The sequence below is a fragment of the Vanellus vanellus genome (genome assembly GCF_965231255.1).
Source record: "Vanellus vanellus genome assembly, chromosome: 8".
In the NCBI taxonomy this organism is placed as follows: domain Eukaryota; kingdom Metazoa; phylum Chordata; class Aves; order Charadriiformes; family Charadriidae; genus Vanellus; species Vanellus vanellus.
The window spans coordinates 28,193,071-28,219,263 of NC_138913.1; the positions used below are offsets into that span (position 1 = coordinate 28,193,071).

At 41.9% G+C, this 26,193-nt stretch overlaps 1 long non-coding RNA gene across 1 annotated transcript; it reads left to right on the forward strand.

Annotated features, from left to right (window-relative positions):
- Positions 1 to 1,620: 1,620 nt before the first annotated feature.
- On the forward strand, positions 1,621 to 25,946 carry LOC309674842. The gene is made up of 3 exons (XR_014269429.1): positions 1,621 to 1,694; positions 4,815 to 4,931; positions 25,828 to 25,946. It is a non-coding gene; the product is annotated as an uncharacterized lncRNA (long non-coding RNA).
- Positions 25,947 to 26,193: the final 247 nt, after the last annotated feature.

Here is a 26,193-nt window from a genome sequence, read left to right on the forward strand (position 1 = left end):
ATATGTGGGTGGGTGAATAAGTTATTTTATACCTTTGGTAAGTCTGGTTTACTGTCAGAATCTAGTTCTAGGAAGATTTTTCTCCTGTGTTACTTGAAGAAGGCTGGGTATGTCATGTGTCGACTTTGTTTGCTATAAACTGAGGTTTTGACGGAAGAAACATTTTGTTTTAGATGTAGGCATTGGGTTGATAAATCCTGCCTTTTTCCTTACTCATTTTGAAACCATTTCCCTAACTGCGATGGGCACAAATTGCTCCTTGCTCCCTCTCTGGATACTCTGGAATTTGCATTTATAGAGCTGTCTGTGAAGAGCCTGTGGAGTAAAAGGTTGTTCAGATTTTTAGCATTTCTTTCAACTTTTTACACTTTGTGAATTTAATGTTGTGACGTAATTCATTTTCAGGTGTGTTTCAAAGATGCATGGATGTTTGGTGCGACTGAGGTCAAGATTTAGGCTGAACTCCAGATGGTGGTCAGAGGATTACTTCGAGAGCTAATTATGAGTGTTCTTTGTATGCGTCTGAATAGTTACATCACAAAGATTTTTCTTTAATGATTCATCAGGCAATTTAGTAGGGGAGGAAGGGAAACTTTTTAACTTTTCAATGAAGCGTGTTTTTCCCTTAGCCTGTTTGGCTCGTATTGAGCTGTACCGCAGCACTTGCAGGCTATTTTAAAGGGTATTCATTTCCTTGCTCTGAAAATGAGATCTATGATGTCTTTGAAGTCTGGATATCTCTTTTTCTCTGCATGTGTGGCCTACATTTCTCCATGCATCCGTCTACTGAGTGAGCATACTGCTGTGGTGGGAGCTGTGAACAAAGACCTCTGCCTGTGGTTTATTCAAGCATAGACTCCATTGAGTTAGTGTGTGCTATTTTTGGAGTTCCCTCCGGGAGAAGGTGGTCAGCCTGTCTAACCTCAGAGTGTAGCAATGTCAGCTTTGGTGTCACTGTGCTAGGTCAGCTGTTGGAGGGGGTTCTGTCAGAGAGGATCCTGTCTTCTGCAGACGGGTGTTAGCGGGGTCATCCAGCAGCAAGTTGGTGAGAAAACATGCGTTTTATGCCGTTGCTTTGTTAATGTTTCCAGGAAACACCCTGTCTACCTTTCAGAGACTTGTGAGCTATGGCTGTTCCTATCTTAGCTCAATGGATTTGCCCTATGACTCATAGGTAAAGGTCAATGCCCCTGACATCCGGAGCTCCAGATCACTGTGCCAGCCTATCTCGTCAGGTTGCATTCTCACTGTCTTGTTTGGTGCCTGGTGCTATGGCCACTACAGTTTTGGCCTTTGGTCTGTGGCAGGACAGCTTAGTGCTAAAGGGGATGAAGCTTCCTCTCAATTGTATCCCTCCATATTTCTGGACCACTTAGGCATCCCTTGAAGAGCAATTTCTATCCAGCGCTACTGCTAGCTTTAGATCAGCCAAGCACATGAATGTTGGTGGAGGTGGAGAAAACATAGTGCTGGCGTCTCATGCTGGTGGTGCCATGGACCTCAGCAGGCAGCAGATTGACTTCTGAGTTTCCCTTAATATCATTTGTTTTCTACCTGTTTTCCTTATAGCAACCTGAATGCGGTGTTGCTTGGTGGCACTAGGACACCCCTTTGGGAACGAGAATGTTTAAAAGTCACTTTAGTCATAGGACTGCTGGGAGGATTTGTCTCTCTTCGTATCTTCTGAAGTGAAGGTTAGTATGTCATATAGCTGACACAGAGTACTTTTACTTTCCTGGTTCAGTTACAAGTAGAGCACTCTTTTAATGGGTTATTTATGTTCATTCCTCAAGGTACAATGTCCTGTAGCTTTGATTTACCTGCCTGCCTGTAATGGGAGGAAGTACTGGTGCTGGTTAGCTGGTTTGATGTGTTCTTGTGATGAACGCGGTCAGGTTCAGGAGCTCAATAAGATGACCAGATAGGCAGTTGACTGAGGAGATACCTGTATGGAAGCCTTCTAGCTCTCAGAGCCATAGGAAATGTTTGCAGAGTCATTTTTTCGCCTGTGTCTAGGGACAGAATGTACAAGTTGCAACAGAAAGAGGAGTCATGATGTCCCTAAGAGATGAAGTAATTTGTACGGTTTTTCCTTTGCTTTGCCAGGGAACAGTTGATCATGGGACCGGTGCCTTGAGCTTGCGGGTACGCTGGCTGCTTTCCTGTGGTTCTGAACACAGGAAAGCAAAGCAAGCAAAGATCGTTCCCCAGACTCTTGAGTATGAGATTTGGTCAGTGTCCTCTTCAGAAACTGGATTACCTTGAAGTTGATCCCTTTACCTTCATTTCCAACAGGAACTGTCAGTTCTCTTTTGAAAAATCTAAATCTAAGCCTGGCCTTCCTGGTTCAAGGAGTGGGATTCCGTTGTCTGTCTGACCCCAAATTGGCTGCTACTCAAATTTCTGCAACACGTGATGCCTCGTGTTGCATCAGATGATGGATGGGTAATTTTGTTGATTTCCTCCTGGCCAAGGCATCCTGGAACCTTCTGTCTGTTTTGTGGGAGGCCCATATGGTTGCAGGACTGAAAGAAAAGCCTAACTTCAAATTTGTTTTGCATTGCACAGGCTGGGTGCTGGGTAGTTCTTGATGTTTACAACAGCCCACTCTTCTCCAGTATGCGACTGTCATCAGTACCTGGGAAGACAGTAGTAAAGAACCTGTTCTGCCAAATGGCCAGTTTCCCCTCTTTGTGCTCAGTGAGTTCAGTGTTTTCTTTGAAGGTCGCAGTACTTCATATTCCTTGATTTCTCTTCTTTCCCAGTGAGCCATGCTTTTTCTAGGTTGCTCCCTAAAATTTCATTTCAATCCTTTTTCTGAAACCTCACATCTCCAAGGCAGAGATGCTATACCACACCTGTGGGTGGTTTTTTTTTTTTTTTTTTTTTTTTTTTGCATAATCAGAGGATTAAATCTACGAGATGTTCTTTGAAGCTACTACTGAGAGAGCAAAACTATTGCCAGAGTCACTTGGAGGTGCATTAGACTCCTAGGACCTTGTTTACGCTTTGTGTGATGAGAGAGATTCCTTGTCCTCCTTTCCCCCCGGGCTAGCTCGGATTATGCTGATAGTATTAGTGAAGAACACTGCCAAGTCTGATGTCACCCTACAGTGAAAACCTGGAGGTTTGTTGAGATAATCACCAAGCACTGGGACTTTGCAGAGTCATCCAGGAATGAAACTGCGTTTTGTGGAGCAAAATATACTGAGATTACTGTTTGCATGGAGGACTCTGACGCTCGTTTTTAGATGGCTGAGAATGAGTGGTTCCAAGCAGAGCTCTAAACACTCGTGCGTGCATGAAGTTACCTGAAATTACAGGAGAGTTGCTTTTCAGTGGCTGATGTTCTTTATATTGTCTGTATGACACTCTACTCCTCTCTTTGTAGTTCTTTCAAATTCCAGCAGCGAGTTGATGAGAGCTGTGAGTTTGGGATATATGCAAACCTGTATACCTGTGAGCCTGCAGAGAGGTGTGGGACTTGTCCTGCAGATATGGCCAAAGGGGGAAAGGGGGAATCCTGGGGAGACTATGCATCACAAGCAGTCGAGTGTGAAATTGCAAATGGATAATATATACTGAGCTGTAATTACTGGGAAGTAGCTGTGTTTTCCTAGACTTCCTGGCTAGTGGGAACCTTGAGTGTGACCTGAGTGATCTAAAAGAGATGGAGGGTTTCACCGCTTTGAGTAGTGTTGTGACTCTTTCATGGGCGCTTCCAAAAGGACAGAATATTGATAACAAGAACTGTAGGATGTGCTGTGTTGAAATTTTATCTGCCTAAGTAGCTGCTAGTCCAATTCCATTAATGTTTGCATATTTAATAAACTTTTAATGTTGGATTTTAATGAGTTGGCAGTTATCTCTGAACATCCAGCAGCAGCAGTCACAGTCTAGGTGGCTCTCAAGTGCGGATTTCTCTTACTTAGAAGGCATGTGGCCATTCCTTGGGCAGTCAGCACTTGACAGACTATAGCATGCTTTGATTCAATTTGTACTGCTGTACATCAACAATGAATTTCTTAATTTGGATGGAGCCCTAGGGTTAAGTTTTCAGGGGAGGAATCTTTTCGAAAAGCTGGCTCTAAGAGAACATGACCTTGGTTAATCTCGTAACACACCATTTATCTACTTGGGATGATTCTTGCTAGTGATCTAATTATTTTGGCTGCAAAATGGGCCTCCTAGGGAATTTGTTTTTAATGTGGCATTTGCTCATTTGTAATCCCAGTGCTTTTCCTTTGCCTTTTCAGCCTTATTTTCCAAATATGTATCAAACTCCTCAGAACCCCAAGCAGGCTAAGAAGTGCCCTGGTTGTGCTGCACAGTCGGAACCAAGTGTCTCTAATGAGGTTAAGGAAGCTAATCTGTTATTGAGGGGACCTTGGCAAAATTCAGCAGCAAAGTTCAGTGTTCTTGCTTTTGAGATAAACTTAAGTGTAGTAAATATATGTCAGTATGTAAAATGTAGCAGACAAGGTGAAAAGAGACTCTTGATAACACAGTGTAATTCTCAGTTCTGGCACTGGTATGACTTTAAGTCACTTCCCTATTCCCAACTTTTAGGATAAACTCTCAATATGCTACTGTAATATAGATAGTAAGGGTGTAAGCTCTGAGGGTCGCAGGGGTAAAGAAAGAAGCCCTTACCGCCGCCTTTGAGATAAGGCAACGTAGTAATTCAGTGAGTGGACCCATCAGGTGACCTTTCAGTGTGCCTGGTAAAAAGCAGGAAAAATGTAATGCTGATGTAATGTAGTATCTTTATCTGAGAGCTGTATTTTAAATTGAAGTTCTCTTTATATCTACAGAATACCAGTTTCTGAGAGGAAGAGCAAAGAGAGTTAAGGACAAAAACTGATGGACCATTACATCTTCCAAAATGAGCCTTTTCACGCTTTTCTCCTGGAAACTAACATGTCTTGAAGGTGAGTAGGTTTTGTATGTGACAGATGAGCTGCCTGGTGTCTTGGGCCTTTACCATCAGTCTTCCCACAGGCAGATTTGTCCTCATTTCAGCTTAGTGTGCAACTGCCTTTCTGGGCTGGCACAGCCCATGGAAGCATGCTTGTGAAAACATGTATTTTATCGTTGGGAGAAAAATGTAGGAAGTAGGTAAAATTTTCCACTATACCAATTAATTATCTTTAATTTGGAAGCTCTTGAAAAAGCTAGAGTGCTTAGTGAAAGAGGTGAACCATTGGGAATATGGATATTTTTTGGTGAGTGGAGGAAATGTAGGTGTTTTATTTGCAGGATGAAAAAGTGAAGTTTGTGAGACAAACTTTTGTTTAGTTTGGTGAATGTATCGGATTAAGTAAGGCATTTTCAAGTTCTCTTCCAGTCGTACCTCAAATGATATTATCAGTGTTCAGAGTAGCTGAAGAAGAGTGCTTGCTATCAAAGATGGTAAATTAATTTCCCCAAAGTAAGGAACATAATGTTTGAATGAAATTAAATCAAAATTATATTTTGTAGAGTTTTTGATATCTTTTATATTATTTTTGTACTCAGCTCCTGAGGGCTGTTGGCAGTGATGGTACAGTATTGTTTTAAAATCCATTAATAACAGAAATCAGAATGGGAAATGTCATGTAAGTCCTCCATTCAACATTGAAATAAACCCAGGATTTCTGAGGCACACAGTTAAGGTTTAAAATATCTTGGTTTAGCCTTTACTGTCACTTTAATAAATAACATAAAAGGAAGCCATGAGCCTATGTAAGCCTAAGTTTGCTTAGCAGCATTAATTCTGATTTTTAATTAGGCTAATAAATTTTCTGTTGGTTACTTTATTGATAAATTTTCTATTTTTGGTATGAACAACCTAGCACCTATGACCTCAAAGCTAACAGTGGAGTGTAAGTGGTGAAAAATTGGTTTAGGTGGTTGTCAATTGTCATTCTCTCTGCACAGAAATTGTTCTAAAATGTCCAGCACTGGAATCACAAGCCTCTTGTGCACAAATACTTTTGAGTGAGGAAAAAGGCTTGGTAGAAATTCAGCCTATGCTGAACTTGGTTTTCCTGTGTTTTTGCAGATTTGGAGCTGTGTCTCATTATCCATGTGAGTTTCTTAAATATTTGTATATGTGGTAGTGTTGATGAGCTTATGTGTGTAGTACTGGACCGATATAGGAGGGGATGCAGTGTCAGGGGGCTTTACTGCTCGAGGAGGAAAGGGCTTGTAGTTGGAAATACTGCTCACATTCATTTGTGCTATTTGGTATAATCTGCATGATTCTGCATAAAAGGATGGAAAACTGAACCCCCCCAAAAAGTTCTGAAAGGTTCTCTTGTGTTGACTAGTTGCCTGTGTTTTGCAAGTCTGCTATTCGGGTTCAGTAGGATGAGCTGTGGAATGTTTTGGGAACATATATGAGTAACTTAATTTATATTACATTGCAGCCATGGGATTTCTTTATGGAAAATTAGTCCTGGATGAAAGTGTAAGGCAGTACTGGGTCTGTGTTCCTGAATCAGTAGCTTTGTTTCCGATTAATTTTTCATTAATTGTAATTGTGTTGCCCTGGGTGTTCCTTATACCTATATGTGGGGAAAAGTAGTACTGAAATGCTCAAAATTACAAACTGAGGTCAACTGAGTATCTTTTTTTTTTTTTTTTTTTTTTGTCAGCTGGGACAACTGGATTTTGAATTTCTTTTGTAGTACCTAGATAGACACTGAGAACTCCTGGAGGACTTTACGTAGGAACTTGCTATTGATATTTCACACTTTCTACCTAATTATGTGGAAGCTAATCTAATGCTATGCATAAGTAGGATGCTTTCCAAGATCTGTAAGTTAGTTGACTGTTTTCCATGTATATGGAAAAAATAACGATTTTTAGCTGTACTGTGTTTGCAGTCTCAACATTCAAAACATGCTTGTAAATATTGGAGTGCCAGTTTCTTCTACATTCCATGTTCCTTGTATGTAAAGAGGCTGTGAATGGCTACATATTTGTATAATCGTCTTCAGTTGTTTTTTGAGGGAAGGGTATTTTAAGTGCAATCTATGAATTCTGCACAAATAGCTATCTGTATAATAATCTCCAATATTAAAAAGTTCTTGTAATGTTTGGGTGATTGCAGAAGTCCATAGTTATACCACATGCTGTTCACATGTGGATGAAGTATGTTTTGAAGGTAAAGACGTTATCTGTGAACCCTTTTTCCAAAAAAAATCTTGAAAACTAGGGAGCCTCACTTGGAAATGTTTATTCTGGTGTAGTCTGTGCTTTTTTGTTGATGTGGATGAACAGAAATACCTCTTCTTCCTTTTGCTCTCTCCTCTTTCTTCTGCTTTCACATCTTGTGAAAAGAGCAGCGTTAATCTGTGGAGAAAGATTGTGCAACAGGATAAAGAAAGAGGGAGAATGAGAAGGGGATATTTTGCTGCTGTAAGGCTTCTTTGTTCTCTGAGGTCAGGAAGAGCTGAGCTCCCAGTGATTTCATAAGCTCTTCTGTTACCTGTTCACATACTGGTCAGTAAGTCTAAATGGATGCGTCTTCCTCCGTATGAGTCAGTAAGTAAATATCAGGCAGTGCTGGCATTCCTGATATTGTCTGCTCTGAGTACGTGCTCCTATTTCTTGCATATTGTTGACTCGGTAATGTTCTGGTTTGAGGTAAAACGGAACCCAGTTTCTGTTCAGTAAGTTTACTTTTCAGTTAAGCCTCTCCTAACTAACTGAACCCTCTGAAATTAACAGCATATTTTTCAGACACTGTTCGCTTCCAGAGACTGGTAAGACCTGATTGTTTCGAATTTCTGCCAAGGCATGGTACGCAGAGAGGCTCTTGCTTATACTTATTGCTGTAACACCCAAGGCAGCTAACTTTATTTGCCCCGTTGGAGGGTCGGAAGCGGAAGAGTGTAGAGGGATTGCACCCGCAGGGAGGAGCGGAGAGGACAGGTGACCCAAAACTGACCAACGGGGTATTCCATCCCATCTGCATCATGCTCAGTATAAAAGCTGAGGGATCAAAGGGTCAGCCCTCTTTCTTCAGTGGCCAGCATCCAAGGAAGACTCTGTCTGTTTGTCTGCCTTTGATCCTGATCTGTGCGTTCCTGAATCCAGCTCCCATCCATTGCTGAGTCCAGTCTGGGACTTGCCCAGTGCCAGCCAGTGACGTGATCGTCATCCTGGGACCTTGATACGGTTTTGTATATATTTCATTATTTTCTTTTTATTTTATTATTAATATTTCATTAAAGTAGTTTAGTTTTTTCTAAACTCGTCTCTTTCTCTCTGTCCCTCCTCTGCTTGGAGAGAGGGGTGGGAGAGAGAGCATCTGTCCTTTGTTTCAGTGGCCAGTCCAGCCCGAAACATGATTTCTTAGCTGCTATCACAATGCCAGCGGATTTTGTCACACAGGGCCTTCTCCTGGTATGCAGTTATAGAGAGAGACCTCCACTGGAGGTAGTAGCTGTTCCAGCCTTGTTAGAGGCTATATTTTCAATGGTAGCTGGAAAATATTTAGAGATGTTTCCAGTAAAACAGTTGGTACTGATTCTTGGCTCAAAGCCTCCTCTTGATCAGAGGCGGCATCGTGGTTTGCCAGATGGCCTGCAAGCTGGATCTGGTGCTGGCTCTGCATCCCTCCTGCAGGACAGGGCACCGGAGGAAGTGCATCTCTGGCCTCCCATGGGAGCACCGGAGCACACTGCGTTCAGAGCTGTTACTAGAGCAGGAGGTGGCTGCGGTTCATTCCTGCTTGACTGCCTGTAAGGACAGCTGGTGGCCGCAGATAGGGCTTTAGGACTGGAGGTCTGCGAGCTGTGCTTCTCCAGCAGCTGCTGCAGCCAAAGGGTGGCTGAGTAATGGTAACACGTTGCTGTCTCCTTGAAGAGGAGGTTTGCAGCTTACAGGGCGGGGGGAGGAACAGGACACTTCAAGCATTTGTGCTCACTAGGAAGCTCTGGGCAGGGAATAGGGCATGTTATCTGCCTGCCCACGCAGGTACTGTAAGACTGTCTTCCAGCATGCATGCAGTCAGGTATTGGATAACCACTGGGTTTTGCTGAGGCTCTGGGTTTATGTCCCTTTTTCATGTGGATTTGACTGTAGCAGGCTTCTGTCCGAAGTGTAAGAGCTTGGATAGGTGTAGGGGTTCCTGTTAGCTTCTCCCTTGCCTCTCTGTCCCTGATATATCATCACTTGTGGCCGTATGTGACTTCAAAATGCCTCAGTGTTTCTGGATTAAATTCCCTTCTCATTGGGAGCAAAAATTGCTACCAGTTGAACCTGAATCTTGGCTAAATTTGGACATTTTGAATCTTGGGCAAAGACTCACAAACTGGATGATGCTGCCCAGCCAGAATCAGTTGCCATCCTTACTTTCTTTGGGAGAGGGAATTTTTGCAGTGCTGGATGGCTGAGACCATTTTGGGAGCTATCCAGGCCACGAGAGACCAGAGCTGTGGAGGAGAACATAAACTTATGGATACTCCTTTGCTCTTACTGATACTGTCTTCAGGCCATTGCTCATCCCCTTCTGCTCAGGGGAGCTCTTCCAGCCATCTCTAGAGATGCTTGAAGAAGTCCAGCTAGTCACGGGGTTATATCTTTTTTTCCTGGAGACCTTGAGGGTTTCACGTTATAAACTGAAAGCACAACAGATGCAACTCAATTGTGGTACACATAGCGTAAGCAGCCTGAGACGCTCCAAGTTTCCTAGAGGAAGATCCATCGGATTCATCCCCACATTGAGTTTATAGCTGTTGTCAGTGTTACAGCAGTGGATTTGACAGCTGGGTTGCTAGATGTTTGCAGGCTTTTTTGGATGTTCCATTTGCTGTGTTGGGAACCATTTGTTTTGCTTCAACTGGATGTGAAATATTACCACTGGGGACTAGTAGGATTCATTTAATGGCAAAGGAGGCTGTACTATCAACATCAGCCTGAGGCTTGCTGTTCTTAGAGCTGTTTTACACAGCCGCTGCACTGTAATTAACTTTCCATGAACAAAACTTCAGGAATACCTGATCTAGGACCTCACTGTGCCAGGAGGAGTCCGCAGCCCAGTTTAGTTAGAGAATAAGTATCCAGACTGAAAGCCTCAGCATGCCTCTCTTTTATTAAGATCCGCTGTTAAGTAAATCAGTTTTGGTAGGCAGAGCACATTAAGCAGCCATTTACTTAAGGGAATAAACTGTAAAAAACTTCTATCACATCGGAGGGGAAAAGGAGGTATTGCTTCAGATTCCTGTGGTGTTTTGTCCAGCATTTCTGAGTAAAAAAATTCTATTTTTAAGGTATGTTTTTCCTACCTTTAAGCATTGTGTGGATGTGTTTAAAAATGTTTGATCAAGTTATGATCATGTGTAGTGATTAGATACTGATTAGTAGGAAGGAGGTGCAGCATTCAATTCACTGTAAATTTGCCAGGTAGCATTACTTGTCTGTGTGTTGCCTATCAAATAAGATATTGTTTCTCAAGCACGTTGTACTTGCCATCTTGAAACAGAATTACATTCCTATTAAAATAACATTTGCTCAGTGCTCCCAAGAAAAGGAGAAGTTTAGTATTACTGATAAGGTCGGTGGTAAACTTTTTACTTAGTTCATTTAGCACCTGGCTTGGTCTCCATTCTCTGGTACATGAGCATTACATTATCTGTTATTTTGAAATAGCTGTGTTTGCAAAGGTGCTCAACACTTGTGTTCTGATGTCTGTTACCACAGATTGTTTTTCCTTGAAATCTAAACACTGTCTTTGCTTGAGATTAAAAAGATGCATCAACTCAAAGTGGAGTTCAGGTTTTATCTTTTTAATTTACGCAACCTTGATAAAAGCAGCCAGGTTATGCGAGAGTCAATTTGATGATAATAAATTATTTCTGTTCTTCCTTAAGCCCCAGTGAAAATGAAATAAGCTAAATTTACTGGCTGTTCTTCATGCCTCTTTGTCCAGTGCAGAAGAAAATTAAACTATTTTGACCTTTCTCTGACATGTGTAGTCAGTGGAGATGAGGGCAGAGAAAGGCTTTGTAAAAATAAATGAAGTTGATATTGGTCTTTCTAAAATTGTTATTAATGCTCTCCACTATGCTCCAATTAAAGTCTCAGCCTGTGAAGGCAAGCGCAGGCAACCTCAGCTGCTATTTCGTCTACTAACGTGTTACTTGGTTTCAAGTTTTTGTTTCTGTCTTTAAAGCGCAGAGGTTTTGAGGTGGTGGCTGTGAGCGGGTGCCATGCAGCTTTTGGTGAGCTTTGTACTGTGCTTCACCTCGAATCTGCTTGCACCAGCCAGAAAACCAACTGTGCCAAGCTGGAACAGGGCTGGCTGAAACCGGGAGCACTGGGCTCTTGGGTATAGCCCTGCCAGTGATATACACACATGGATCAAAAAAAGGTTTGCTGTAAACTGTAGTGTTTCACAGAATCACAGAATTATCAGAGTTGGAAGGGACCTCTAGAGATCATCCAGCCCCACTCCCCTGCTAAAGCAGGATTGCCCAGAGCACATTACTCAGGACTGCATCCAGGCGGGTCTTGAAAATCTCCAGGGAAGGGGACTCCACAACCTCCCTGGGCAGCCTGTTCCAGTGCTCTGTCACCCTCACCGTTTCAGACTTTAACACTGTGTATATACCTTTGAAAATCCAGTTGTGCACCTTTTTGTGAGAGGATCGTAATTCTTGGTGAAAGTGCAGAGAAATGGTGTCTACTGTAAACACTACTAGACACAGTACCGCTGAGATTAAAAAAAACCAACCCAAAATAAAGTAAAAAAAAAAAAAAACAACCAAAAACCAACCAACCAACCAAAAAAACCCAACAAACCACCACCCAAACCCACTTGCAGATGGAATGGCTGTATGGATGTGTTTTACTGTGAGTTTGCTAATGGCAGGGGAGGCTGGGGAGAGCTTCAGTTTCCAGTCCTCTGCTGTGTTTAAGTTGTGCTGAGCTGGTCTTTATCGCAGTAAGGGCTGGGAAATCCTTCTCCCGAAGGGGTCTTGTAGAAGAGATGGTGAGTGTGACAACTCCTGGTGCTGGGCACTGTTTCATTAGCTCACAGCAGGGATCTGCACAGAAACTGGAGCCTGCTGCTGGCAGGTACCTGAGAGCGTTGTTCTGTACCTGTGCTGTTGCAGTGGCATCAAATAGATTGTGCATTTGCATTGCCCGTTGAAGCTGTAACTTCTGAAGTGAAAAACGAGTGTGTGTAGTTAAACACCCAAAAACTGATAGCAGGTGTGCCGCTACTTTGTAGCGTTTCTGTTGTATTTGAGGAACTGAGCTGTGTGCTTTTAAATTGGCTGTTTTCTCCTGGCAGTTAAGGGGATGCTGAATATTACAGCTCGAGAAAATGGTACGGTGGTAGCAGAGGATATTGTATTCTCAGTCTGTAATTTCAGGTCTAACAGAACTCCTATCTACTTAAGCTTTGGTACATTCTTTCTTCTCCACTGTATATTTTCTAGGCAGCTGTGCTTGCACTGGCTGACTTATCTAAAAAGTGATTATACTGGTATCTTTATTTGCTCTGCCCTGTACCGATATCAGCCTTCAGCCAGTGCTCTGTTTCCAGCGTCAGGATGGGCAAAGTGGAGATGGCAAAATGAGCTGGTGCTTAGTTCCTTGCTTACGGATGAGGGAGTGTTGTACACTGAGAACCTGAACAACATAAATATCTGGTAAGCTCGAATTATGGTTGATTGTTCCAGGTATAGACTCCAGCGAATTGAAACCAGCCCAGATTTTTGCCTGATAAGAATTTCAAAACTTAGGTAATGTGGCTCAAAGAAAAGGCTTTTCTGGATGCGTTTCTCTAGAAAGTTATGATGCATTTATCTAGCACACTCTCTCTTGCATTTAATATGACTGGCAGTTTATGGGAAGTGCCATCTGAAAAATGCAAGGGGTTTGCTTTCACGCAGGATAGAAAAGAAAGCTTCACTTTGTTGTTTCTGCACCAGAAATGGCAAGGCTCTGTAACGGAGTTTAGGATGTCTTTATGCCTTTGCAGGTTTTCATTTTGGTTTTCTCTGAAAAGAGCTCATATCTTCAGAGGTACACCTGTTGTAGTTTGAAAACTGCTACTGCTATAGATGAGTTGAACTAAATTCTTAATTACATTGCTGTGAAAAAATGGGGTTGTACAGCAACGCTTTGCATCCCTTAAAAATAAATGTTGCTGCAATGGTGTTGATATTGGACATTGGATGATAAAAAATTAAGGTCAGAGTTTGAGAAGAGTATACTCTGCCTACTTAAAAATTTTTTGGGGTGTTTTTGGGTGGCTGGATGTGATAGCCTAGATGAAAACAAGCTGAGGGAGTGGCAGTGTAGTCAGCTTTTGAAAGTCAGGCCTTTCAGCCACACGCTTAAACTAGTGGATATTCTATGATATATTAGTGCGTAATATTTACTAAGACTTCTGTTCTTAAGTATTATAAATGCTTCTGCATATTCCTTAAAAGGATGGGAGAAAAAACATCTTGCCAAAGCAGTAGCCATGTTTTAAGGTTGGATAGACATTTAGCTTATTGGGACCTCTTGGAATGAATGCTGTTAATTGAACTTTGCTATGTGTAGCAGTGGAGAGAATTTTCTGAATCTTATTAACGCTGAAGGATTTTTATGCAAAAAGTACATATATATACATATGGCTATAGACATGTCCAGTAAAAATGGGCAATTCTATTAAACCATGAATTTAAGGGAATGTTAGAATGGTTGCCTGGGGCTTCAATGTGATTTTTCAGTGCTCTGGATGGTTAATACAGAATAGCCTGACTGCTAGGACAGAGAAGCCCTGAATAATTTTCCTTGTCCCAGTTAAGTCAAAAACTATTAGAGCAGTGGAAATAAGGTTTCGACAAGAGGGGAAAAAAGGCTGAGGGAAGTGTCAGCTCTCACTCTTGCTAGTGAGAGGGGAGAGTACACAAATGTACCAGGGGTTAGAATGGGAGAAGAGTGAGTAGCAGTAACCAGTGAAAATAGAAAATAGGCTAATGTTGCCAAAGCATGTAAGTGGATTAGGAATGATTTTCACTCTTCCTGGTGCTTAAAAAAAAAAAAAGGGGGGGGGGGAGGCAAACTGAATGAGTATTTGCAGTAAGACATGCAGGTCAAAGGAATATGTGATTTTTCTTTGACCTGTGCGTTTGTCAGGAACGGGTTCTTATCTGTTATAAAGCCTGATGCTTGAGCCATTACAAGTCATTTCTCTCCAGTCTGGTACCACCAAATTGGGCTACGCTGGCTACACAGGAGACCTGCCATCATCTGATGGCTTTGCTTCCCCTGATGCTGGGAGCAGGGAAAGTACAGCAGCTAAGAAACTCTACTAAGCCCCTTTCACTGTCGATCTGATACTTAAATGTTTGGAGTACTGACTTCAAGTACTTTTTTAATGTACCTTTCTCACATCCTTTTCCTAAGGTATTATATTTTTCTCCTGTTGTGTCTTGAGGTATTTGATTGTGATACTGCAGTAGAAGTAATGTTTCTGAGCAGCATTTTTAAGGACCAGGAGCCTGAAAGGTGGGCTTGCAATGAGAAGGTCAAAGATACCTCTCACCCAACAACCTGTGGTGACTTGCTGGTTACTCAGTAAGCAGGATTTCTAGTCTCTTTTTGAAGTGCAGGTGTAACAGGACAACTGGGAAGAATGAAAGCGTGTGATGTAGAAGGCCAGGTATTAGTCAACAGGCCCTTATGCAACTGCATGTGCGAAGGCTGTTTGCTCAGTAGCTGTGACCAGTAACCATTATGCTTCTTGGCTGTTAGCCGTCTAGTCCAAGTTGACAATCAATAGACTAGCTGTAGGGATAAATGGGGCTCTTTGGTAAAGGAAGAGCTATTCTGCTCTGCTCTTCTTTGCAAGGAACTCAGCATTGTGCTTGAGGATTTATCTTCAGCAATAATTTCTGATAGTGGTGTATCTTGATTCTCCTGTCAGCACTTTGGCTGATATTTGAAGCTATGAATTTGAAAAAATGGATAATCATGGGGAATTGTGGCTAGCTCTTGTCTTTTAACCAGGCAGACTGTTGGTGTGTCAGAACCCACACAAAAAAGGTTGAGGAACCCAGCTGCCATCTTCAGAAACCACAGCACCTCTTTCCATTGTTTGGTGATTCACTTTGACAACTGGCTTTTGAATCTAATAGTCCTGAGCTTGTGCTGTCCTACCCTTAGCCCATCTTAGGGATTATCTGTCGTGCTCTCACCAGAACAAGAAGATGCAGCAGTGTGTTTAGGCTTGCAGGAGGTATTGGAGTGCCTTGTGAACAGACTTCCCCTGCCTGTGCTTCCTCATTCTGAACATCACCAGTTGTGATGTTCTGGTCCAGACCAGCTCTGTCTGGAGCATGAGAAGCTGTTCTCACACTTGGGAAGAGATACAACCCCTTCTCTCGCTCTCCCTGGTCTACTCTTTTCAACATCAGAGTTAGTTTCTGTGGTTCTCAGATTAAAATACATCTGTTCCCATGTAGCTGAGATTCGTTATCCTTACAACACATTTGCTTTGGAACTATTCAGAGCAATGAGGCTATTTCTGTAATGCCTCCCAAGGAAGCATGTGGGAAGGAAGAAGTTTGATCAACCTGTTTCTTGTACAGAGGAAGATACAAGGCAAACCCAAAGGGGAGGCATTAAGTGTTCTTTTCTGCTCAGCAAGCTCTTCTAATGTGCTAAAGAAAATTGTCCTTCATGTCATCTCAGATGATTATATTCACAAAAGCCAACCTAGAAAAATCATACCTGTATTAGGCACTAGCTATCTACACTCAAAGTCTTATTTTGTGCCCTTAGCTTGATTACCTTTTTTACCTTGGGCACTCAGCAGGAGAAAAAAGCGGCATCATTCTGATTGCTTCATGTTTCCAAGATGTTTTTTCAGAGAAAATGTTTCTTGAGCTTTGTTCAACCTCTGAAGTAGAATTTGGTCTTTCTGGGAATCATGTGAGATCAAGTAATTGCCTGGAGCAAGAGAATATGTACTGAAGCTACAGTAGTGAAGACCTTGATATCAAAGACTGCCTGCTATTGACCTCCATCTCTTCAGCCTTAAAGTTTACCAGGTTATAAATTCAGCTTGTCGTCTTCCTATACAATGGCTAGCAGTTCCTCAGCAGATGAACAGGACAGTTTCTCAAGAACTATTTCGTATTTATATCCCAGCCAGAAATCTGCTGTTGAAGAAAGCTCGTTGGAGTCTTCACAAGGTGTACCGAGTTGTCTTCCAGCCTTCTTTCCAGATGCTCCTTTTACTATTTTCTTGGTCAACAAATCCATGTCAGCATGTAGCTTTGACCTTCAGGTCTGCAACCCAGTAGGGGAAGAAAAAATGTCCTGCAATAGAACTTTAATTTTTTTTTTTTCCAAAAAATGTATCTTGATCAGCTTGTGTGAAGAATTTCTTATGAAAAGCTTAAACTCCTGAACACTTTCTGATTGAAGAAAATGGGGAAAATTGTCAGACAGTTTAGGTTGATGTGGCTGGACTTGACACACACACACAGAGCATTGTTTAACCTGTATTTTCTGTTTGTAGTGTGTATTTTATTAACGGTGCTCAGTCAGAAATACATTCCTAGCAAGCTGGGGTTGTATTTATGGAGTGAACTTTACCAGTCCTCTAAAACTGATAGAAAAATCTTGACTAGGGTCACTGTCCATGCCCAGGTCTGCAGGCCTGCGATTCACCTCTGACCTTTTGGTCACATAACCATATGCAGTAGTTCCTCACCCTTGAATCTGTGACATAAAGGACAGAGCACCTTTTCAGTCATTTTGCTTTTAAGTAGCTGTAGTAGAGTATAGCTTTTCTAAAATATTTTCTTGCTTTCAGCCTATTTTGTTCAGCCTAAACACAAACTTAGTGGCCCCTTCAAGGTTATATAGACTCAGGTATTGCCATATATGCACGATGCAGTCATTTTTTTGTTTGGTTTGTTTTGTCTGCTGTTTGGCACAAGAGAGCCTCCCCTGGCCCCCAACTGCTGCCAACAATTAAAGACAGTTACCAGTCCCCAGCGGGAATACATGTTTCCAGCCAATATTTACAGCCGGTTCTGTCCTGGAAGAACGGAGTTACTGCTGCTATTGTCAGCTGGAGGTGTAGGGAGGCTTCATTTTGGCTCGTCAGTAAGAAATAAAGATGTAGAATATAACTGTGGTTGTAGCTTTACTGGTTGCCCAAGAAACACTGCACAAGGGTTTGCATAGCTACGGCTGGGACTCCTTAATGTATCTGTCCTTTCTTCCGCGGCAGAGGGTCCTGATCTGGGGAGTAACCATGATCACCTTGATCCTAGTAAGGAGGGATCCTCCCTGTAGTTGAATGTCACAAAGTATGACTAAGGCTGAGTCTCCTGGAGGTGTTCTGTGACTCTGTCCGTGAACTGCTTCCTTGGAGTGTTCTCCCTTCTACAGCCTTTGTATGAGGGCAAAGTCCCGTATCTTACCAAACACTGGTTGATGACAACTGTTTCACTTACTCAATACCGTCTATCTTGTATTCAGAGTAAGAAAGGGTTTCTCATAAGAAAAAACAGCATGATTATGTCACAAGAGATGCAATTACAGTAGAATCATGTTGTAATGTGTCAATTTAAATATTTAATGTTTTCTGTCATTTGAGTAATGTGGCACACGAGCATTTTGGTTGTCATCTCTCTTTTTAGTATTGGATTTGGTCTCTTTCTCCAGAGGCCTGCAAAGGTTGCTGTTCTGCAAGGAGAAATGCCATGTGACATCAGCTCTTGGCTGCTCTGAATTTTCAGCTTTCCAGTGGTGAGAACTGAGGTCCTGCTTTACCAGTGGTAATGCGTTCCTACCTAAGGTGCATGTAGAAGAGCCCAAGGTGCTGTCTTGGCTTTGCAAGTTGGTTACCAGCAGCTAATTGCAGTGAAAAAGAGGTTTCTGGTGTGGGTGTACTTGCAACATTTAATTGTGTCCTTGTAGGTTAATTGAAGCTGTGCTGTGGCTTTCTGTTTCTTCATCTTCTTTTCTACTACCTCAGGAGAGAAGAAAACTACTTGTTGGAGCTGCCTCCGAAACTCACAGTCACTTCCTAAAATATACTCCCAACCTTGAGGAGAAGGCAAAATATGAGAATACTAGTATATATGTGTTTAAATCTGTTCATACTTTTAAAAGACAAAACCTATACTCATTGATGACCTACATTTGTTGTGTGGAGGACTTCCAGAAGTGGACGAATAGTGTTCATACTGGGAGTGAGGAAAGCCAAGCAAGGGGCTTTCCTGCTCTTATTCAGTGCTTGTCCATGCAGTACTTAGGGACAGGTGGCTTGGGAGAAGTGACATAATTCATGGTTATGCTGCTGGGGTGAAATCTGGGTCTAATTGAACATTTGCCTTTGATTTTAGTGAAGCCACATTTCTCCTTAGGATTGGAGACAAGAAGGAAGACTAGATACGCTGGCAAAGGTGGCAGAGGAGAGGGAGGTGGTTGTATGAATATCGGCAAGTGGGCATAGGAGCAGGAAAAAGAATTAAGTTTGAGGTGAGAAAGACATAAATAGGGAAAGGAAGTAGTCTCCTCTCTGAATGTGGAAGGGAAAGAAGCAGATAATGGTGATCAGGTGATAGTCAGGAGGTAAAGAGCAGGAAAGGGAAGAAAAATGGACGTGGAGACCTCATAGGGGTCATGGAATGCATTGATTTTTTTAGGATCTTGCATTTTAGGCAGGAAGAAACACTAATTAGCAACCTCTCTTCCCTCACAAATTTATTTAACCAGTCTGAGCTTCCTGTTTAGAGTGGGATGGGAATAACTCAAGGAAATGATGGATGATCTTTGTTGATGGGTTTTATTTGCAAGGCGAGTGGCACAGAGAGAAAATCAGTGCTTCTTTTAGGGGAAGTGTTGCAAGAGGAACAGTTCCAGGTGGGTCCCTTTTCTGCTCCCAGGGCCCCGTGGATTCATTTTCTTCCGTATTTCCACATGCATCTTCATTCTCCGGTTCTATAGTTTCACGGTTTTCTTAGCAGGCAACATGCTGCCTTTAATCAGAGGTTTGCAGCACTTGCTGTTTTCTAAGATGCAGTGCAATAGCTCTTGTTCTCAGGTGTTGTTATCCCCAGCGTTGTGTTGAACTGTCAAAGCTGTGAAATTGAGGTACCTACTTCAGAGCTCGGTGTATGTTGCTAGCACTTGTGCAGTAGTGAAGGGAGAGGGCTGAGTGGGTTGGTGGCTTGTGCATGCTGCCTCTGTAGTGCCAGGTATAAAAATCTCCCTGTTCGTTTTCTCCTATTTTATTTTTATACTTATGTTTTCACTTTGTGTCATTTAGAAATCAAAGCAGGAGTGTGCAGTTCAGCAGCAGCAGAACTATGCTTACTAGGAATCTGCTGCTTTGCTCAAATTAAACATTTATGGGACCAGGGACTCCTCACTGCTCCATCTCAAGTCTTTCAGCCTCCTACAATGTGACGATTTTTTTTTTCTTTGCACTTTGACACGGCTCCTGCAAGAAATACAGCAAAATTATCCTCCATTGGTGCCTTTCCCTTCCAGGCCATCTTTATTTTGTGCGTCCAGTTTGTTTTTTCCTTAACCATAGCTTATGGGTAGCAGCTGTCGGTATAAGTAATGCTTAATATTCCCTGTGAGCTGGAAGATTTCATCCCAGTCTGATGGGCAGAGACCTGGCCTTGGCTATTTTTACCTTTTTTTGTTTTCAGTGGTCTGTACCGAGGTGGTGTAATTGGGTAGGAGCTCCTTATTCCTCAAACCAGGTAACACGACGCTGCAGCGTATTACCCACTGACTCTGTAAGCTGTGGTGACTGGCTTGGTTTCTGTGGGACAGCAGTCAAGTACCTTCAAAGGCCTGCTTCTTATCTGCAGGCTCTTCTGTGGCCTGAAGCCTGGAGTGAAACTTGGGCAGTGGTTCTGTGTCTTGGGCATGCTGGAAGCAAAGATAACTTTTGCAGAAGAGAGGGCTGTTTCTGAGCCTAGTCAGAGACTTTCACAGGACGTAAGGGATGTTGCAAATGCTCAGTCTTCCCTGCAAGAGCACGGTCTACTTCTTTGGTTTAACTTTTTTAGCTTAAAATAGTGCTGCATGGATGCTAAAAGCCCACGCTCCTAAAATAGATCAAGTAGAAAAAGCACTTTACTGATGACTCCTCCTCAGGAGAGGAGAGAGAGAAGGTAACAATGAACAGATGGCAGGTATTAGTCATCTCACCTAATATATCTGAAGACCTCAGACACTATCGGCCCAAAGGTGGTGGAGGAACTGAGAGGGAATGAGTCCTCCGAACAAACCAGACTGGCTATTAGAGTTGCACTTGATACAGATGGAGGGGACTTGTAGCCAAATGAGCTAAACCAAGAAGAGTATGCTTGCAGAGGCTCAGAAAGTCCTGGCCAGATCCCAAGACTACTTTTACATGCCCAGTTTGCAAAGCCATTCCCTTCCATGTTTGACATGTCCCCCAGAGCATCGTTCCTTGGAGCTCCCATGCTTATAAGGCAGTTGCCTCTGCAGAAGGCCTAGTACAGGGGTCCAGTACCTCAGAAATAAGCGAATTCTTCCAATTTCAGTATCAGCTGGAATAGTGTTATTCTAATTGCTGATGTAATGAATTCCATACAGAAGCTACTTGATATTTTCATGTAGTATCTAAATTGCCAGTGTGCACCTTGCAGTTTAATTCGGCCGGCTCAGCATCCCCTCTCTTCTCTAGGTCGCTGGTATCTACATGTTGGCCCTGACCCAGTTGGCAGTAAGCTCATAGCAAAGCCTCTGAGATGCTACTGCCTGCTGATTTGCTGGGAGCACATCGTGTAAATAAAATATAAAATATGTACAGTCCTTTGTACGTAAGTGGCTTCCAGCAAACTTGACACCACAGAGCAAGTAGGCCACTCAAGTACCTGTGGAGGCATCCTGGGAGAAATGCGTCGTTTCCAGTTACTTGCTCTGATGGCATTGTTTGTAGAATCATTTGCTCTAAAACCAGCCTGTCCAAAAGGCAGCATGGCTGTGGGCACGCGGGAGGGTAGGAAGGCAGGGTGCAAATATGGGCTCTTTTCACTTCCCTGTGCAGAGATGGCGTCATCAGGAATCACAGCGTCAGTCAGATCTCCCCACAGAACAGCTGTATCTTGATTTGTTTTTTTCTTTTTTTTTTTTTTTGTTTTGTTTTAAAATCTTCAGCAAAAGAGGCTGAATGTGTGGTCTCCTCCTTTTTATCCTCTTTTGTTCCATCTTTTTGGCATTCATTTATGAAGAGAGCTGCTCTGCTGGAGGTAGTCCCATAATTTTTCACACTTGTGCTCAGACCTCTGCGCAAGCCAAGCACCCTGTGGGCCGCTGAATTACAAGTACTGTTCTGGTGACACCTTACATCTTTGGGCTTCAGCTGTTGCCAAACACCTAATGAATGTGTGAAGTGAGTAAAGCACTTCTGCTATGAACTCTGCTGATACCTAAGGGGTTAAACTAAGCTCTGTTTATTAATGTTGATACTTCAAATTGTGGCAGAACACTTTGAAAATGTGACAGCGGACAGGGCAGCAGGCAGTAAACACCGTTAAATGACAATACTGTTCAATATTTGCTGTTAATTGAGAGAGGCAGCAGCTGCTGGTATGCAGCTTCAGCCAGGATAAATTAGTAATGAGTCTGTAACTCTTTTTTTTTTTTTTTTTTTCTGGTTTAAAGTTGCATCAGCCCTTTATGCTTCAGGAGCATGCTTGGGATAGAAATAAAAAAAAAAATCATAGCAGGCCCTAAATTGAAGATTTTATTTTGGTTTTGTTTTCCAGTGAGTTGTCGTGGAGCTGTGGTGTCAGTGATAAATTTGGCAGCAGTAATAAAATTACCTGGTATTTAAGGACTAAACTTAAAGGTTTGGGGTTAGCTTTTCTACTCTGTGTGGCAGACAGTGGGAATGTAGCAGGCAAAGCAAGCTCCTCCTTTGAAAAGAAGCGCTTTTGTTGCTTTCTTATTGGCTTCCAAAGATGTTTTCAGTTACGATTTCTCCAAACAGGACTTTCGGTTTAACTTTCTTTGCTGGCCTGCGGTGTGGGTCGGGATATAAGAGAGAGTTCTGGCCCTTGCAGGAGAGGGAATACTAATTCAACACTTTCCTCGTGCTTTCTTTGCACTTTTGCCATGCAAACGTGTTGAGTTTAACCTTTGAAAACTTTCTGATAAGCTGTTATCAGCCAACAGTTAAAATAACAAACCCTCCCACCTTGCTGAGTTGGGATAGGAACTTCCCAAGGCTTCAAGGCCTGAGTATGGTACAGGAACAGCATTAATCCAGGCACAGCAGCCAGGCTGGGGACGAAGTTTACTCTCTGAAGAAATCAGCCACAGCTGCTACTTTCATGCTGCTTATGCAGCCTTCCCTGTAAGTATTTATTTTGCACATTTTATTTTGAACTATAGATGTGATCGTGAGAGTGCAAAACCGTGTTATAGTGGTTAGCAGCGTCTTTAACAGATCTCGAGTTAGGTGCAGGAAATGAAATTCTAGCTCTGTTGCAAACAATGCTATTGATTTCAGGACAGCTCGGTTTTCACCACAAGTAGAAGAATTTTGAAGCAAATAATGTTTTGTTTGTTCAGTTCTTTAAACAAAATCCATCTTCACGGGTCAGTGTTTGAATCCAAACACTCAGAATTCTGCTGGTATTTTGTTAGGATGAGAAATACTAGATTCCTTGGGTCCACGATGATTATGTTAAAGTGGAAAAAAATCCAATCAGCAGGTATGTTTTGTAACCCTGTTCCCAGTTTGTGTGATTTCTGTATTATGTATGATTGGTTTTTGTATTCGTTCTATTCGCATTAAGTTTTTACCAAGTGGGTAAGTGCATTTATGCATTCTTAAGAGCTTAAGTCTGCGATACACTGTGCTTTTTTTCTGTATTGGCTGATAGATGCATAAAATCTTTCAGGTTGAACCTGGAAAGCAAGTGTTAAAAGGGGGTGGTAAATGAAAGCGCAGGAAGAGCTAAACTCATCTGGTGGTATAAGTCCTTTAGCCCCACCAGTCCCTGGTCTAGGGTACAGACAATTCCTACCTTTGCTAGCAGTTATCAAATGGTGTTTTAAAATCTGTACTTAGATGGCTGTATTTTTTCATGTGAAACTCATTAACTTATTCCAATGGCATTCTGCCAACTTCAGGCATCTACAGTCTCTTTTTTTTTTTTTTTTTTTTTACAAACATCTCTCCAATCTTATGTGCTGTTTTCTATGTATGTGAATTGTGTTTAAAACTATAATGGAATCAAATACAATCTTTCCAGTTTTGTGTGGCTTTGATTCTCTCAAGTCTGTATTATTGTTTCATCTGTAGTGTCTACTTAATGTTTGTTTTTTTTAAGCAAGAAAATAAACCTTGGTGTGTTTACATGCACCATTCCTGTCTTAAAACACTTGTAGAAATTGTAATTACTGGCTTTGGGGACTCTTTTTTTCATTAATTTAATAGAACCACCATGTAATTTTCTTGTGAACAAAGGCAAATATTTACATTTTTAATATATTAAAAAGTTTGTCTAATAAATCTGTTAGAACATATGTATATTTACTCTTGTTTTTATCTTAAAGTATACCTCCTTGCCTCTGTTGGAAGAAGTTATTAACTGCTTAATAAACATTCTCAGCAGTGTGCTAATTAGGAATTCAACTCCAACTCCATATCTATGGGGTGTGTTTGCTATTTCTAGAAGGGTTTTTGCTAGGTGTTTGATAGGACCTGTAGCAAGGTGTATAAATGTTCATGTGCTTTGGTGTGGTCAAACGTCTGCACTTCTATGGAATTTGGATGCCACATTTCACTCTTGCTTGTGTTGTGTCCCCATCTCGCCCTAAGGACATGTCCATGTGGCCGCTGTACTGGTGCCAGTGAGTTGCTGACTGGGTGCTTTTGTAGAACTACTTGGGCACCAGCTCCTGCTAGAATAATGCTGGTATTGATGACCAGTTGTTTCAGCTTGAGGTAGTGTACAGCATAGCTCTGCTGACTTCTCCGACTGGGGGATTTGATTTTTCTCTGCAAACCGTTGAGTAAGATGGGAGAAGTCCTCTGTGAAGAGCATTGCCATTTGCTTAAATAACGTGATATGAAACCACAGCAAGAGGCTTTGGTGCACTGGTAGAATTACCTTCTGCTGCTGATGGTGGAGGGCTGTAAACGGATGAACAGATTTACTACAGTTGTGTGTCTGTCATTGACAATATTGACATATTGCCTTCAGGAAGGTGATTGACCTGGAAATTATTCTGTAAATAAATGGTGAATACTGGGCTTGTACAGGGCAATGGTGCTTGCAAAGTGGTACTTTCTTGTGCACAAGTATTATTGCTATATCATCCTCCTCCTTTCAATTGCCTGAATGGATCCTAACCTTGACTTCACAAGCTTTCTCTTACTGGGAATGTGGAATTTTCTCGTTTTTCGTGGCAAATGAGAGAAGATAAGGAACCAACTAATACAGCCCTAAAATGAAATGACAGTGGTGACAAGACTTAGTGGTGTTGGTGAAAGACCAACGAATGTGTGCCAAGTAGAGCTGTCAGTGCTGGGAATTTGTTTTGCAGGACTTGTTTTTGGTACTCCTTGGTCAGTAGTTTTCAAGGTGTATTCAATGGAAATTATTCAGCTTCTGTAACTCAGAACTGTTTTTCTCAAATACAAAAATTTTCATGTCTGTTTCCTGTAACGCAGTGGAACTGTTATTCTCTTAAGTTGTATTTATAATTGTAATGATGAGTTCGCCACTGTCCTTTTGAGATTTTCTCTGATGTTACCATTGAAAGTGACTGTTTCGGAATACATGACTGCCAGTAATTGAATGTGTGAGAATAAGAGATAGCAGAAAAGGTTATGAAGAGCGTGGGGTGAATTGCTCTGTGGGAGGGACCCCTAGAAAATAAACAGCTCTGGCTGATAGTCATCGCTATCTCCTATATCTCTCCTATACCAGAGTGCTGGTGGCACCTTCTTTCTTACTCAGGATTGTTGTTACAGATCTCATGATTGCATTTCCTACGTATTTTTTTAACTAATTCTGAAATGTAATCTTGGGTTAAACCTAAGTACACAGTTTTGACATGGGAGGGGAATATGTGATGCTTACTCCTACTTCTGCAAAAAACAAACAATACGCTGAATTTCCCAGACTTTGGGAGTGGTCTTGAGACCAGCTGAGTCGCATGTGGTGCATAACATGAAGCAGATGGTGCCTACGGTTTTGCAAGGCCAGCTAGCTTTTGTTGTCTGAAGTCTTTAATTCTGGCAAGACAGTTGTGCTGGTATTACTCAATCCCTTCTTCAGTGTTGTAGTAGCTTTGTTGTGTCTGCGATGAGAAGGATTTAAGGAAAACAATGTTTGCAGGTAGGACTGTAATAACTAATGGTTCTCCTAAAATTTGCTTACAGTTAGGAAAACAAATAACTTGGAGTTTAAGTATAAAATTAAGTGTAAAAAATCATTAATAGATTATCTTGAAGTATGTTACTTTAAAATCTAATCCAATCCTGAATGATGTAATTTTGTAATATGGAAAGCTGTGAGCTGTTTTACTGGAGCTGCTTGCTTAATTTAGAATAAAATTGTACCGTAAAAGGATTATAGAGTGTATGCCTGTGCTAAGAAAGGATGTACTAAATGTGTTGAGGTCTTTTTCTACTCCTAGCTTCTCTTTGAAAGTGCATACTCAATGTTGGATTTTTTTCTGCTGAATTTAAATGTGCCAAGTAACATCAGGATGTGCTAATGGGATGTTTCGGATGGATCACGGGAGCATTTATTTAAATACATTTTTGTTCAATAGGATTCTGAGTTTTCTTGTTCTTCTTTCTAGAGAGAAGAATTCAGTGCCGGACTGTCCTAAACATTGCCTACGGTGCAGCTTCAGAGAACAGCTTGACTTATCTGACTTGAAGAGGAGGCACATGTGCAGTAAGCCAAGAGGACATGGGCTTTCAGTGCATCTGGAAAAATGATCAGGTATCAGCAGCTGCTGACGTTTAAACCGTAGTAACCAATCAGAAACTTGAGAAGATGTGAAACAAAGTGCTCGCTCCTGCAGTTGTCCTTAAATTTTAGCTGTGCTTCCCTTTCCATGGTAGGAATGAGGGGAATTTACCTTCTTATTTTATATTGTGTCCATAGTTCTTTCGCTGCTGAAGGTGCTCGGTTGCAGACACCTAAGGGGATCCAGTTCAGG